The sequence below is a fragment of the Mytilus edulis genome, chromosome 5, assembly GCF_963676685.1.
Source record: "Mytilus edulis chromosome 5, xbMytEdul2.2, whole genome shotgun sequence".
Lineage (NCBI taxonomy): Eukaryota > Metazoa > Mollusca > Bivalvia > Mytilida > Mytilidae > Mytilus > Mytilus edulis.
In genome coordinates this window covers 62310820-62328176 of record NC_092348.1, presented here as the reverse complement: position 1 = coordinate 62328176, position 17357 = coordinate 62310820, and the positions used below count along the sequence as shown (strand labels likewise).

Below are 17357 nucleotides of genomic sequence, written 5' to 3'. Positions count from 1 at the left end.
TGATGATATGATACTAAGCCCCCTAAGTGAGGGATTGTTCTTCAACATCATATGATTAAGAAATAATCTTCCTATGAGTGTAATTACGGTAAAAAAAATTGACAGATTAGTAACTGCTAGTAGTACTTATTTAAATTATGTTTCCAATTCTTACATTCTCACTCGGATTATTTCCAGTGAGTTTTACTGTGCATTTAGCTGTGTGTATGTTTAGTCTACTTTGGCTCAAGGTGAAGGGGATGATTGAGATTTCACAAAACATGTTAAAAATCTCGACGCATTGTTGTGCATGTCCAAAGTCAGAAGCCCTTTATATATATCAGTCTTGTATTCTTTGAATGATAAATAGATAAAAGTGTTTTCCACTTATTATTAAGGAAATATGCTTACAACTTTCCATCAGTCATCGTATGAAAATTTGCACAGATAAAGACAAGTAGATGACATAAAATTGATGTCTGAAAATCTATCAAAACAATTTTATCTCTTGACGTCCTGTAACAATCCTTTTCATGTATACAGAAGACAGAAATTTTCAATTCCATCATCAGTAAGATTATTCTCTTAAAATATTATGTAAATAAATTGAACCAAAATATAATGCATTAACATGATTAAGATATACAACTAATCTCAGCGTGTTTATATAGACGGAGTGGATCTAAGGTCCTTGATATAATAGACAAAGATAGATAGAAAATAATAATCAAATGAACGACGACTTCTGGGGGTTTATCTGATAATTCGATTATGCTTGAGAAATAGAAAGATTTAAACTAGCAATGTCAGAGATTGATCGATCATTTAATAAAATGATACAAAAATACTCTCGATAATACAATAGTTTCCCAGAATAAAATGTTTGGTATTGACATATTTCAGTACAAGTGAGAGAGTTTTTGTGATCTGTTAAACTTGTTCATTGTACACATCCTATCAGTTGTGAAGAGATAGTCACAAGTTCAATGTTTTTAATGAGAAAACTGAAATTCCTAAATGTTATTTGAATTTTAGGCCTAAAATTAAGTAAAATGTTCAAGCTCCCAAAAGTTGGTTTAATATATGGGTAATTGGTATATCAAAAATGTTTTTGTCAAAGTTTTTAATAAAAACAAAAATGCCAATATTTTATTTATCAAAAATGGGCCGGTTTAGAAAATTAACCGTTTGCAACTTCTAAACAGTGTGCCATTTCTTTTGTATTATCCAACAGATAATAATAATTTAGCGGGTTATATTAGACTTATGACAGAAACAAAAAGTTTTGTCTTCATAGATTGGTGGTACATATAATAAAACATTATTTCAACTAATTGAACAAAATGAAACTTTAATATCGTATGTATACATGTATAGTTTGAAAACATGGTTACATTGCTGATTATTTATAAATATTTTTATCAAAATCAGTAAATCTGGAAAATACATTAGAGATATATTTTTTTTTAAATCAGAAATTTTTATATTCCAGTGTTATGTGTTCATTGTTAACGACTATAATCTCAACATTTTATCATAAAAAAAATGCAATTATATGTATAATGTAATGATTCAATGTTACTAGTAGACGCGTTTGAAGCTAAATTTTGTATGTAGAAAGCTGAGCATCCGTTTTTGTTATGGCATAACATTGATTAACTGAGCAATCGATGAACGTTAATTAGATAAAGATGTATGCCAGTAAGAACAGCTGGTAGTAGTATTCTGCAAACAATTAACTTTCTCCAGATTTTACTCTAGCCGGAAACCTTTTCTTGATTCCACAATTTGCAATATTTGATAAACGTTTAATTGATGTAGCAACATATGTGAAGCAAGATTTAAATTTGCTGGTACTACGTCTCAATAATCCAGTTCTGTACATCGAACAGTTTTCCTTTAGCAACAAAACGTTCATATTTTATCAATGAAATAAATAAAAAAAAAGGACAAGATAGCACAGCGGTCCATGTTGCCGTACAAAAGCAGTCATAGGTTTCAATTTGATCACAGAAAAAAATACGCAAGTAAGACTTCATACCGAATCCATAGCTATAAAACTTCCTCTACAAGTGTTACTGAATCTGGACAATTTGATATGAGAAAACTATTTATTTTTAATTAAAACTGACAGGGTTTCGTAATTATTTATGAGGTCGATTTTTATCTTTACTCTATGTGAAAAGTAGCCTATATCTTATAAATATATATTAGAATTTAGAACTATATATTTCTTAACTGGAGATAAAAGACAAGCCTTCGAAAACAGAATTGAGAATACATATCTGTATTAACGTTTTGATGAAATATTTTCAGGCCATACTTTGAGAAGACGCATCGTATATATCGCATATATCAACGAGGTTTAACTAATAAATTCAGCTATAAATTTATCCAAAGTTTAATTACAAAAGAAAATTAACGCTACCTATTTTCTATCGAACTTCATTTAAGCCTTTATGTTTCATTCCTGAAAAATGATTGTTAGTAAAATTCAAGTCGCTCAAATTAGGCTTACTTAGGATAAATGATGTTATTGCATTGGTTGCCATGAAATACCGTGCTTACCTCGTGTATTAAAACATAATAATTCTACAAGGATCTGAAAATTTAACTCATGTGATGCATACAAGAGTGAGAGTTGTCAAGGCGTTGCGTAGACACTGCATACAAAGAATGAGAACAGTTTTATTTTTAACTTTATTTTCATCGGTCAATGAAATAATATAAAAATAATCCAATATTTAAAATATCGACATTTTTGCTGAAATATTTACGCATGCTCTACATTTCGAGTATCTTAATCTTTAGTTTTCTATGTTGTGTGATGTGTACTACTTTTTTATGTGTTGGTGTTTTCCTTTTTCAGCCATGACGTTGTCAGTTGAATTATGACCAATTAGTTTAAATGTCCCTCTGTTATCTTTCGTCTCTCTTCTACACGCAATATTAAACTATTTTTTTTTAATCGGTCGTTGATTACTTTCTAGAGTTAAATCATTTGATGAAATATTTTATAACTAATACAACTTTTTTATCAGTTCAGTGGCGCAATTTGTGAAAAATATTTATAGCTGAAAAATTATAGGACATTATAGCATTATGCCATATGTTTTAAAGAAATTGCCTCACATTTACGTTTTGAGGGTCAAAAGTATGAGTTAGTGAACCATCTCCTTTGACGAAGTTCATCCAAAAACGAAAGTTATATCTCCTATGAATCTCATTTATCAATACACTCGCTGCAATAAATGATTTTGATGTCGATCTAATAATTTTTTCCATTCTTACAAATGAAAGGAATAGTATATTTGCCTCGAAATAAAATTTTTATGAACTTTATGAGAATCATTTGCTCAAAATATAAATAAGAATATGTTTCAACAAAAAGAGCTTTCAACTTTTTATGCTAGCATATTAAGCCCGTTATAGAACTTGCAAACAAAAATAAGAGAAACACAATTATCAATATAAAATAGAAGGAGAAGGTAATATACGAGAATATTGTCAAGGAAACAGCTTACAATAAATAACTTATTTTATTATGAGCTAATAACACATGATGACGTCAGTTAATTAGTTTGTACAGCTTCTCTGATAATAAATTATAAGCACATTAGCATGCTAGCATGTTACTTATTATAAAGTACTTTCTTACACTGTTTCACGATAATTTAGAACTTATGGACAAAAATGTAGGAGTTTTCAAACAATACTTTTCGTTTGCTGTCCTTAAATTTCATTTACAAAAATGGACAAGTCGCTGTATCAGTATGTGAAAACTAAAAAAAAACAACCATCAAGTTCAAAACAAATGATAAACATGATAAAAGGTGGCTAATTATCGTCATGTAGAGGAATCTGTGTAAGTTTGATGTACATTTTGCCAATATTAAATAAAAATATAAAAACGACTGTCCACCAGAGACTAAATGACATCTTTCGCCTAATATACTGATTTGTCCAAATTGTTCAAGGGTTCGCACATTTAAAAAATAGTGGGAGTTTGGATTTGAATATATCAGCTATTTAGTCAAGTTAGTGTTCTTATCAATAGAAGTATAAAATTACATAGTATGACACTTTTGTATTATTAAAATCTTCGTTCAGACATACTTTAGATGAAATATAATACAAATCAATCTATTCTTCACATTATACAATCACTTATTGTATTTGTCTGGTATCATACCATCTCGATTAAATAATTCATTGAAATATGCTGTTGAATTCACATTTAACTGATAATAAAGCATCACATTAAATGCTAAAAAAAATCCGAGCTACTACAGACTACAGTACATTTCAAAACAGATCTACAATACAACACTCTAACAATGAAGTTGACACCACTATCAATTATAATAATAGGATCCATTAGAAAATTAATTGAATATAATATAATATCGCCTAAGAGTGTTTGAATAATATGAAAAGCATCTAGATTGAAAGATACGGCTTTCAATCAGAATTGACACTGTCTCTTATCAATTAAGTATAGTTTATTAAATGATTCATATAAGCCCTTTACTTGACATTGAAGCCAAACCATTGAATATTCAATATAATTTGCATTTTGCTCACATTACAAATGAAGTAGCAAAATGTTTTAAATGCTTAAACCAATATGCGGGGTATAAGCCATTATGTAGCAATCGAGCACAAATAACCGAAAGACATGTTGTGGGAAACATGCAGATTACGGTCACAGTATTCCTGATAAGGGTAGATCTAGAAAGCGCGTCGGTAGCTTTAAATTTGTTAAGGGCTGATTTCATTTTCTCTAAATATTATTTATAATTTGGTTGCACATATTAGGTTTATTATAGTTTAACTCTTTTTACTTATTCTTTGATATTAAACATTGTTCAAGGTTTTTAGATTGATTTCCAAATCAGAAAGGTATATAATACTCATTGTTTATCTTTGTCAACTGTATGTTCATTAATTCAAACTGATATTGTAGGATGATTATCTCAATGGTAGAATAAATAAATAAAGAATAGGAATTCAATAGACAAATATATCACAATATCAAAAGCACTTAAATATACCTAGGCAACTTATTTTAACATCCTACAAGCGAAACAGTTAGTATGATGACAGTGAAGAACATCTGATTAACATATGACCACCAGTTTATTCACTTTATTGTAGATACAATTGTCAAGTTAAACATCAAAAAAAAATTAACATGTTTTCCTTTACAAAATACTATTTTATAACTTTTCACCATACTCTTATTCATTGGACTTGTTAAATGAAAAATATTATCTTTTTACAAGAGATATGTAAAAGAATCTACTATTATAACACGATCGACTTAATTACTAGTACATTGTAAAACTAATAACCACATTAACTCCAATAAAGGCTGTTTCATTAACTAACGAGGCCAAAATACAATAAAAAACCAAAACTTACGAAACAGTGAAAAGCTGATAAAAGTATAGACAAAGACGTATAAGGAATCAGTGCTACGCATGAAAGAGATGTTTCCTTAATTTGAAATATCTAAAAAAAACAAAAAAACTTTGGTTTATACAGCAAAGGAGTAGATCCAGTAAGACACCTTTTTGGCCTCAAAATATAGCTGTTTTACAAAATGGTCAAAATGTAAATTTTAAGTCATTTATTGGAAAGTAGAATGCTTCTGCTACATAAATATATGCTGTTTTTGACAATCCAATGCACATATATTGGGTACTAGCATCATTTAGTCATGTTAAATTACTGGAATCTTCACAATTTTAGCATTTTAGTTAAATGTTGGACGGTTTCCGTCTGAAATGAAAGTGGCCGTATTTGTGTGTTTATTCTTAATATTGAAATGTAAGTTGTATTTGGTGATAATACATAACATATATAAGAGATGAGGTTGAACACGGATGCGGCCACTTTCATTTTTGACAAAAACCGTCTGAAAATTAGCATTTTGTGGCATGTTTGATAGATTTGTCATATTTCAGCTTGAATCCGCGCGTTTATAATGTCTAAATAAGATAAAATCGCATAAATTAATTTAATCAACTGAATTAGAAACTCGAGTGTTTAAAAAGCGTCCAAAATCTTTAGTCAGATGAACCTAAAATGTAAGGCCAAAATCGGCCCTTACCGGACCTACTCCTTTTAATAACACAATATCTTTATTTTTATGCCAGTACTGGCTACTTGGCTGGTAGTAATGGATATAGTATGTTGAAAGAATGAAAATTCTTAATTATATAGATATAAATAGTTCATCTACTGTATAACCATGCAGTCAACACTGATGTGAATATAAAAAAGAAGATGTGGTATGATTGAAAATAAGACAACTCTCCACAAGAGACCAAATGACACAGAAATTAACAACTATATGTCATCGTATGGCCTTAAACAATGCACAAAGCCTATTTTTTTTATAGTCAGCTATATATAAAAGGACCCGAAATTACAATGTAAACCAATTCAAATCAAAAAAACTAACGGCCTTATTTATATACAAAAAATTAACGAAAAACATATGTGTGAAAAAAGTAAAATCACAAAAATACTGAACTTAGAGGAAGATCAATTGGGAAAGTCCATAATCACATGGCAAAATCAAATAACAAAACGCATCAAAAACGAATGGACAAGAACTGTCAAATTCCTGACTTGGTACAGGCATTTTCAAATGTAGAAAATGGTGGATTAAACCTGGTTCTATAGCGCTAACCCTCTCACTTTAATGACAGTCTCATCAATTTCCGATATTTTTACATTGATGCGTTAAATAAACAGACACAATAAATATAATAGTCAAAATATGGGTACATCAGTCATCATCGTTTAACAATTTTAAAAGGAACAATTTAACAAAACACAAAAACATCTACTTTCTACGAACACATTTATTGATTTGAGTGTCTGACGTCAGAAAATTTTATACGTCACATAAATTTGTCGTTCAATGTGCGTACAAACAATTTTAAAATTTTCCTGGGAATGTTAGTATACAGGGTTAAAAAATCAAAAGTATGCAAGAATAAATTTAAGAAATAGACCGAGATTTAAAATAGTCCAAAAGTTATGTATAGAATTGATAAGAATCCCAAAATAGTTTGACTCCAATAAGTGGTATCTTCAAGTGAATCCAACTTTTATTAACTAGGACTAACAGTTTTCCTGCGGAAAGAAGATCGTTCTCTTGGGAACTCATGTATCAACCATCAATAAGAAAATAACTTGCAGTCGCAAAATTATAGTCAAATATACAAAATGTGTCATTAAAATAATTGTGTATGGAAGTTTGACACTACCTGTAGAAAACGTATGTCAAATTGGAAACACATTCTAAGTTTAACGGAGATGTTGTTTACCATACCTGGAAATTTAGATAATTTCCGGGTAAATTTCTTGATTCATAAAAAAAAACAATTCAATGGTATCAGTCTTGATTTTGTTATCCGTTATTTGAAATTTTGGGTTCAAGTCTTTAGTTTTCGATGTTGTATCTTCTGTACTATTATTTGTCTGTTTGTCGTTTTATGTTTAGCTATGACGTTGTCAGTTTGTTTTCTATATATTTGAGTTTGATTCTCCCTCTGGTATCTTTCGTCCCTCTTTTAAAAGCAAACTAAAATTATTGTTATATACAAATGGACAGTCAAGGCTCTCCCATCTGTTGATACCTGTATTTTGAAATTGCACAAGGATATTTTCTTCTGACTGATACTGACTTCTTTACCCTTAACTCATTGAATGTTGGAAGTAGTAATCGATATTTTATATAAGTTGTTAAATGCTTCGAACTAGTTGTCAGTAACTGGAAATTGTCTCAGTAGTGATCTTTGTGTCTTTTTTATAGGGGTATATACTTGATATTAACACCCTGCCACATCCGTTCTTTGTTTTTGTTACTTGTTTACTTTGAATCTATTTTCTGATTTCTTACAATTTAAGCATGTGCTGTTATATCCCTGTCCAAGGTAAGGGGCTGGGGTGGCGCCCGCAAACGTTTCAAACCTCGTAACAATATGTATGCTCATGTTCCAAAGTACGAAGTTGTAATTTAGTGACTGTTGTTTGTTTCTGTTGATCATTTTTTTGTTTTCGTTCGTTGTTTATTTACATAAATTAAGCCGCCAGTTTTCTATTTTGAATTATTTTACACTTGTCAGTTCATAGCCTGATAATGCTACACAGAATGTGTTCATTGTTGAGGGTCGTACATTTACCTATAGATGCTAACTGCTTTCTCATTTTGACTCGGATTTAGAGTTGTCTCACTTGCAATCATACTACATCTTCCTATTTTTATATAAACATAATGCTTTTTAATCGATTAACCATCACATTTAAAACGATTATAATGGTAGGAACTAATTACTTTTTACAAATAAAGTTTGTATGCACATACTATATGCTTTTAAATTCATTCGTTATATGTAGAACCAAACTTTGGTAGGTACATGCACACGGATTGTAGGCACTTGTAGTAGTGTCAATTCTTATCAAAATAAGAAGGACAAATGTAACTTAGAAGACTTTATGACAACAAAAACCGTCGATAAATATTCAATGAACTTGCATACTGGTTATTTCACCCTTTAATGGGTATGACCAAATTTGTATTGGGAACTTATATAACAAGTGCTTTCATTAAGTTTGTAAACACTTCTGACAGAACATCATTTAAAAAATGTGCTCTCTACAATATGTATTAGAAAAAAAATCATTATATCGCCACGAACTCAAAAAAAGAAGGACAAATGTAACTAGAATTGCCATTGCAAGCAATAGCGGATGTCACCCTTCCCCCAATTGCCACTAAGCGGCAGCCATTTAAAAATTGTTTAACAATGAATGCACATATATGCATGGCAATACATCTTTCTGTACATTTTCAGTACATTCAGGGCATTTTTAAAAATTTATATTTCTGCTGTTTCCATGGCAACGGCAGCCATTTTGAAAATTTCAAAGTCAAAAGTCTCATCTTTACTTGTCAGGTAACAATAATATCAAGTTTCATTAAGTTCAAAGCATTTTGAGAATTTTGACATTTTTCCAGTTTCCATGGCAACGGTAGCCATTTTAGAAATTCCAACTTCAAAAGTCTCATGCAGACTTGACAGTCTACAATCATATGAAGTTTCATCAATTTTGAAGCATTTTGAAATTTTAGAAATTTTTGACATTTGTGAAGGTTCCTATGGCAACAGAGACCATTCCCAAAATTTAATGGCATATACCACATTGGTACATGGGAGGGACCATACCATCAAAGTTTCGATCCATTTGACATACCATATTAAGAAAGTTATTGCCACATTAAGGTTTTTCGACTGTTTTGTATTGTTTCCATGGTAACGGCAGATATTTTCAAAATTCCAAAGCCCAATTCCACATCTTACAATGTTGCTCATCGTTACTGTGAAGTTTTATAAAATTTGGAGCATTTCCATATTTTGGAAATTTTTGGTGTAGTATCCATGGCAACATAGCAGTTCCAATGATTGCCAAAATCATCCCAAAGCAGTATATAGTGGGCACCTACATTGTATTAAAATAAAGTATTAAAATCTAAAGATTTTAAGGTTAAGCATTCTCAAACAATTCACCTAACTCCAAAATTATATTTTTTCACCATTTTTCCGTTTCCATGGTGATGGCAGCCATTTTTTAGTTCCAAAGTTGCACTGCAACTGGTAAGTCAGGGTTCCTTGTTATAGTGCACTATCATTCAGATTGGTTCCTTTGGCTCTGAGAAAACTGCCGGACAAAATTAGGTGGAAGAAAAATAATAATAATAGAGGAAAAGCAATATGTCACCCGACATTGTCGATCGGGTGACATAACTAAGAAGACTTTATGACAAAAAACGTCGATAAATGTCCAACGAACTTGCATACTGGTAATTTCACCCTTTAATGGGTATGACCAAATTTGAATTGACATCGTATATAACAAGTGCTTTCATTAAGTTTGTAAACACTTCTGACAGAACATCATTAAAAAATGTGCTCTCTACAATATGTTTTCAAAAATAAAAATCATTATATCGCAACGTACTCTTCAGAAACTATTGAAAAAATATCTTTAGATTGAGTTAACTTATTTTTTAATTTGCAATACAATAGCTATAAATTAGAACGGGAATGTAATGAAGAACTTCTTCTTGATAATACTTCATGTTGTAATACCATTCGATTTTCGGAATTGGATTAAGTTTAAACAAATACTAGTTTATCACTTTACTGTAGAAAATGAAAATATGACATGCATATATGTCTCTTTGTCATATATCCCATTTCCATTCTCAATTGTATTTATATCATACTAAGCTTTGTTCTATCATAATTTCAACTGATTAAAAAAAAATAATAATACCTAGAATTAAAAAAGGTCAGATAATGAGGTTACGAAACGCGATGCTTATTTCACAATCTCTTTACTACTAAGTTGTTCCTTCTTTTTCCCAGATAGCTCTTTTTGGCCACATATATCCCACATTCCCTCTATTTTAACCCCCTACATTCCACATATCAAACCCGTGTTATCCTCTTCGTAATTGAGTACCACAATGGACATCATACGATCAAAATGGTATCATTGTATTGAAGGCATTATATGGGTTACTACGTTTGTGTACTTTACTACATGTGCTTATATAGATCCACTGTGTATTTCAATTATAATGTAAGAATGAACAGTGATTTATGTGTCCCTTAATGCGTCTGGATACAATGCCTTTCCCTTTTCTTCGGTCATGGCATTGTGTCAGTTTATTTTTTATCTGTGAGTTTGACTGTTCCTCTGGTATCTTCCATACCTCTTTTACACCTGATTGTATTCGTTTTTTCTGGTTCTTTAGTTGTATATGTTGTATTTTGTATACTGTTTTTTTAATTTTTTTTTTTTTTTTATTTTTATTTTGGAATGACCTCTGTTTTACAAAACAAAAACACTCATACTACTCATGTCAAGAAGAATGGACCTAAGTCATATAATATCACTAATGCACGAGTTTTAGTCTGTTCTTTGGACCATAATATCATCTGAAAGTTATGAAACCTATCAGTCATGTGCAGTTTATTTCAATTTTGAAAGTTATGGAATGTTGTTAATTCACTGTTGTTCATACATTTTTAATGGAATCAATTCAGTTTCTGATTACTCAATTCAGTATAATGTAAAATAACTAACATACTGTACTCCAAGGAAAATTCTAAACGGAAAGTTTCTTATCAAATAGCAAAATCAAAAGCTCAAACACATCAACGGAATGGATCACAACTGTCATGTTCCTGACTTGGTACAATTTGGTCTGAATAGGTTAATGTCAACCACTAAACAGTCTGAAATTAAACTGAGAAAAAAAAATCTAAATTGTCTGCAAACGGATTGACTAAATTTTCCAGAATTTACCATTTTGGATGTGTCTTATGATTGACGGAAATTCTGAAAATATTTTTTTTATTTATTCTAGTACGAGCGACTAAGACCAAGACGACCTTACTAGGCTCAAATTCGTTTATTGGTGTATGTCAACCTGTAAATTGTTTTGGGTAAAAAGTTATATAAATAAAAGTACCAATTATTATCTGCCATCAACACACTCAGCTCATCAAATTTCTAAAATGAAAAATATTACACTAATATATTAAAAACGACATCCTCTTATGATTTGACATGTACAGTCATATGAATAAACATTTGGTCGGGGTGGGGTGGGGGGTAAAGTTCGAATCACATTTGACTCTCCATCACTGGATTTCCGCTTTTGTGGTAATAACTGATTAAAGATGTTTGTCGTGCGATTGTTGATTCTTGTTCTTCTTATTACCACAACTTATACATTTTGAAGTTCTTATTTCGCGTTCAAGCTTACAATTTTTAAAACATTGTGATTTTTCAAGTCATAAGTAGTCCATTAATATATTTTTTGTCATTCGTCGCAATTCCGTCAATTAAGGCTTCATTATTAAAAATTTATAGTGCTTCAAATATCAAAGAATGGACGGAATACATAAACTATTGTCCTTAACGACTCAAGCAGATGACATTTCTTAGTGATTTATGAAAAAAAGGAATAGAAAGTTACCACGGAATATCAGATATTAAAAATAAGTTGTCATCTAATGACCCTGGACAGCTTGAAATGCTTACTAGTTGTAATATATACTTTGTTCTCGTGACCATCTCAATTAGCATCTTGACAGCTGCTACTTTCATCTTTATACGCTCCGTCCTTCGATTTTCTTTATCGTGACAAAAAAATCATACGCACCTTAAGGTCATTGTGCGGTCAGACAAATGTTTCTATAACTGTTCATATATTAAATAGCCCCGAGTTCTTAAAACAAATGTGATATACATTTAACAAACAGAATTAATTTTTTAAACTAAGCATTCTATCATGCTAGCCAACAAAATGAAATAAAACAACAACTCCAAGATTGTATTAAATCGCACATTTTGCGTCTACCATGTTATGGTTTCAGTGAATATTTGTCGTCTTTAACAATAATTTATGAAACTCGGGTTCCCTGATAAGTCGTTTTAGTTGTCATGTTATGGACAAGAAAAAGTGGAAGGGGCTGTGAATCAATGTTGATAACAGAGTACTCTGTTTTTTCAACAATGTTATGATTACGACCACACAGATTCCACAGAAATTATCATACCTTTATCAATAAGACTCCTTGGCCCAGTAGATTATTTAAAATATCAACCGTTTATCAACAAAATTATCATAAGACAAACAAACTCTTGAATATTGTATCGTCGGACAGATATATATCTATACTAGAAAAATGAATTGTTGCTATATATGAGAAAGCTTCTCATTTCTTCTGAAATTTAACGAGTTTCTACTTGTAAATTGAACAACGAAGTGCATCTTAAAATATTAAAAGGGTGTGCAACATATTTAATTTAATCTTATTCTGGGCGAGATAATATGTTTTACTGATTTCGTTTATTATGAATTAAGTCACATTCACTACATTTCTTATTTAGTTTGATTAACAATGAACGATAAGTATAAACGGAGAGTATTGCGACCTTTCAATGAAAGTTGTCGTAGTTTTTAGGAGTTAAGAAACGTTAGATATCTTTGTCACGAAAGAACGCTTTCAGATTATAAATCCCTTTAAAAAAAACTCGTGTATATCATCACCATGGTTAATCCTATTATAGCGGTATACCATACGGATTTACATCGAAGCTTGTGTCTTAATTGTCTTTAGCTGTATTGATCATTTCAATTGTACCAGATAATGGGAAATCAGTTCTTACAGTTACGTCCAGTGTCTCTATAACATTTGATGAGGTATTTAAAGTTTAGAAACAGTCGTGTTAAATTGGAAATTACAGAGGTACTTATTAGTATAATATGAAATTCTAACATGATGACATAATAATGCATTACTAATGATTTGAAATAATTAGAATACCTGTATTGGAATATTAGGCAAAGGAATGATATGGTAAGTTTTAAAATATATTTGTTTTCTTCTTCGATGGTAACATCAACCTAGTAGCCAGCCCTAGTGTGGACAGGAATTATCATAATGATTAATATGGTCATAATTATAAGTTAACTGTTTACAAAACTTATATTTCTTTTAAAACTAAGTATTTACCTTAGGAATAGATTACATTAACTGTATTTAACAAAACGTTTAGAACACTTCAATTACGTACTCCCTTTGGCCTTTTTTTAATCTTGTTATTCGAGCGTCACTGGTGAGTCTTTTGAAGACCAAACGCGCGTCGACCGCAAATACAAAATTTCAATTGTGGCATCTGTAATGAAGTTTTTTCTTCATAATGGGTTTTAAAACCTCGGCTTCGGCCGTTTGATACTGTTTTAAAAGGGTTCTCTTAATATTGGGTGGTCATACTTTGTCTTGTAAAAATTGTATATTATTAAATTTTGAATGATGTCTGTAGTAAATGAATGACTCATATATGAAATATGAAGGGAATAAAGTGCTTAACTTTTTTTCAGTTTTGCATGTTAATAGAAGGAAACAGAAAGCTTATTTGCAATTAAAATCAAACCTAAGGCCTGGAAAAATAGATAACCTTTCGAGTAATTGTCATTGGAGAACAGCATTTCGGTAACATTTTTATGATTTATTTTTCTGTTAGACGTTTAAAAACTATCTTTATTGTTGTTTATTTCTCTATCCTATAACTTCAATTATTTCTTTTTTTGGTGGATGAAACAATGTCAAAATACAAATATTACACAAATATAATCTATTGCATCTCGAAAAACATATACAAATAAATATACTATAGTGCATTTGTTAAATACGGGAATTAATAGAATAATGAATGTTGGAAAATTTATTTAGTATAGTATCGTTTTCTAAAATCGCTTTCGCTTTCAGTGGTCTTGTTAAATGTTTATAAAAGAATGAAACTATTTATGGATTATGTAAAACACTTCTCTTGAAATGATAACTTTGTGTTGAAAATATATATTTTTTTCAATATTTTTCTCAAAAATTTTATATTTTTTAATATTTTTTTTTATTAAATAGACTTGTTAATGTATTATATTATCTATTATGAATAAAAGGCAAATATTCAGATACAAAGAGTGCAATTCATTTAAGTTTGCAAGATAAGTTTGGATACCATCATCGACAGACCAGTGTTGTTATTGGTAAGCTTGCATCGTTTCCTTCAAAGAACACCACAACCCCCTTGACCATCAATATTGTGGACAGTGTATCTGATTGATTGAACGTCATTAAATTTTACACAGTAGAATTGTCAAAAATAATGCATTTGGGGTTTCAATCTGTTTTTAGAAAATTATCTTAACAAACAAAAAAGTCATTGAAGAATCAAAAACCTTTCTTAATATCAAGACGATAACCCGTCTCTGGTTTTCCATTTATATGTAGACATGAAATGATAATAAACCAGAGTGACATTACCTAAACAAATCAATTTCTAATAATTATGTAGCTTTCTCCTCTAATGATGGAAATCATGTCAATTTACTAAATGAATGATCTCTATACGCTATACACATAACAATTAGCAAAGTGACAAAGATTATAATGTGCAATTTATATCAGGACAATAACAATCAAAACCAAGGAGTAAACAAAGACTAACAAAACTAAAGGACATGTACATCAACAGTTATAAATAATAATTAAGAAACAACTCGAACTCCACTAAAAACCGGGAGTGAATATGGCATGTGTGAATTACAATTCAACATATTAGAGTTTAACCGAAAGAAATTTAAGAAATCTACATTCAATATATAAATGAATATTTTAACATTTACATTATAATTACAATATTGTGGAGTGTATTTTGTCTTTTCATTTTAAAAAAGTTGCATGCAATAATTGTATTGGTAACCAATATCATATCTTATGTATTTAATTGTGAAATACAAAAATTCAATCATCTTTTTTTTTATTAATAGTATGCATTACCTCTTCCATACACGTTCTTTGTTTCATTTTTGAAACTAAAACTTTTATTGTAGTAGCTCGTCTATATCGTGTGAATCATCATCTATTGAGTAATAAAACTGCTACCAATTTTTATAGAAATATTTTTAAACCAGCCGAATTCAGTATGTGTCTTTCCTATGTCAGGAGTCATTAGTGCTCGTCGTTTGTTCATGTCTGTTAATTATGTTTTTCATAAAATGTTAATAGGAATAAGGCCGTTAGTATTTCTTGTTTAAAATGTCTATTTCATTTGACATGTCTAGGCCTCGGATAGCAGAGTAAAATGAATGTGTTTTCTCATTGTTGAAGGCCATACGGTTGCGCATAAGTGCTCATGTTCACTTCATCTGAACTATGGTGAATATTTGTCTTATTATTTATTATATTAAAGTCTTTAGATAGAGTTATCATTACTAGAGAAGTTAATTAACCCAAATCTAAATTAGATTTTTAATTCATAAGTATTTTGATATTTCATATGCTGTCAACTAAGATTGAATCATTAAGGTATACATGAGAAAATAAAGATAATTTATGGATTTGTTCATATCTTTCTGTTGCTGCTTGATCTGCTATAATCAGTTTTTTTTTTTTTTTATAAAAATGTTAATGAACTACATATCTACATTTCAAACATCGTCAAACACACATAAACACATCAAATAATTCGTAAAAAGTAAAAAAAAAAATAAGTCGGTTGCTCCTAAAAAGAAATGTACTATGTAATTTGTTTTACAGAATGGAAGCCGATTCCTAATTTTGGTTTACTATAGTATGGTTTCGTGAATCACATTTGTAGTATGTGTTTGTGTAAAAACATGCGGATTTGTTCACGTTTGTATAAAAAGTAAAATTACAAAAATACTGAACTCGGAGGAAAATCTAATCGGAAAGTCCATAGTCATATTTCACATTTCTCATTTTGGGACTTTACATAGCCGACTGTACGATATGAGCTTTTCTTATAGTGGAAGGCACTAAATTTGCATATAATTGCTTATATTAACTTCATTTGAACTATGGTGGATAGATAGGTGTCTCATGGGTAATCACATCACATCTTTGTATTGTTTGTAATTGATGACATCTTAAAATTATATTAAATAATGAATAGTCAACTGTTCGATCAGTTGTATCAAATAAGTTTGCTTTTGTATGAAAATATAATCTTTTAGACATCAATCCGTTTTAATGACGATGCAAATCATTAGCACAAATCTGAATGATAAGTCAGCACATGTTATTATCATGACAAACACATTCAATTAAATGTATGAGAATGTTTCGTGTTACCAATTATTTGTTTCAAATCAAAGGACTACAAAAAGAAATGATTCATTGACTTATATGACTAAAACAATTATTTCTAATGATTGGTCACGAGAGTAGTTTATGTTTCTAAGCAACATGCGAATGGTAATATTATGTTTGACGTTTTGAGAGTAAAATCATTAACCATCGTCTAAACATATAGTAACTTTTGGTGTTCTATGTAGTCTTTTTTGTAGTATTGTTTATTTTCGATTGACGAGAGTAAAAAGTAAAATCACAAAAAATACTGAACTTAGAGGAAAATCAATTCGGAAAGTCCATTATCACATGGCAAAATCAAATAACAAAACATATCAAAAACGAATGGACAAGAACTGTCATATTCCTGACTTGGTACAGGCATTTTCAAATGTAGAAATGTTAGTCTTGCATCTGTCGTCAGTCTTTTAAAGAAATATGTTCAGTATAGCTTATTTCTGTTCTATCTTAATGTTATTTTGTTTGTCGGTCAATATATATTTATTTTTTATGAATAAAACGAAGTCTTATGGTTTCTCTAAAAGCTGGTATTTGCACAAGTTTGAACGTCTGCATGTCTTACCAGGAGTACCGTTGTATAGTATTCTAGATTCGCTTGAACATATC

The 17357-nt window shown here is 30.1% G+C and overlaps 1 protein-coding gene across 2 annotated transcripts in view; it reads left to right on the top strand.

Annotated features, from left to right (window-relative positions):
- The window catches only part of LOC139524156 (growth hormone secretagogue receptor type 1-like), a 71822-nt gene that overhangs the window by 29541 nt on the left and 24924 nt on the right, over window positions 1-17357 (top strand). The window contains exon 1 of one of the 2 annotated variants that reach the window (XM_071318766.1): window positions 13308-13436. The exons of the other annotated variant lie outside the window; for it this stretch is intronic. The gene's annotated coding sequence lies outside the window, so the exon portion shown is untranslated. Of the gene's footprint in view, window positions 1-13307; window positions 13437-17357 lie in introns of those variants that run through there. 2 annotated transcript variants of the gene reach the window in all.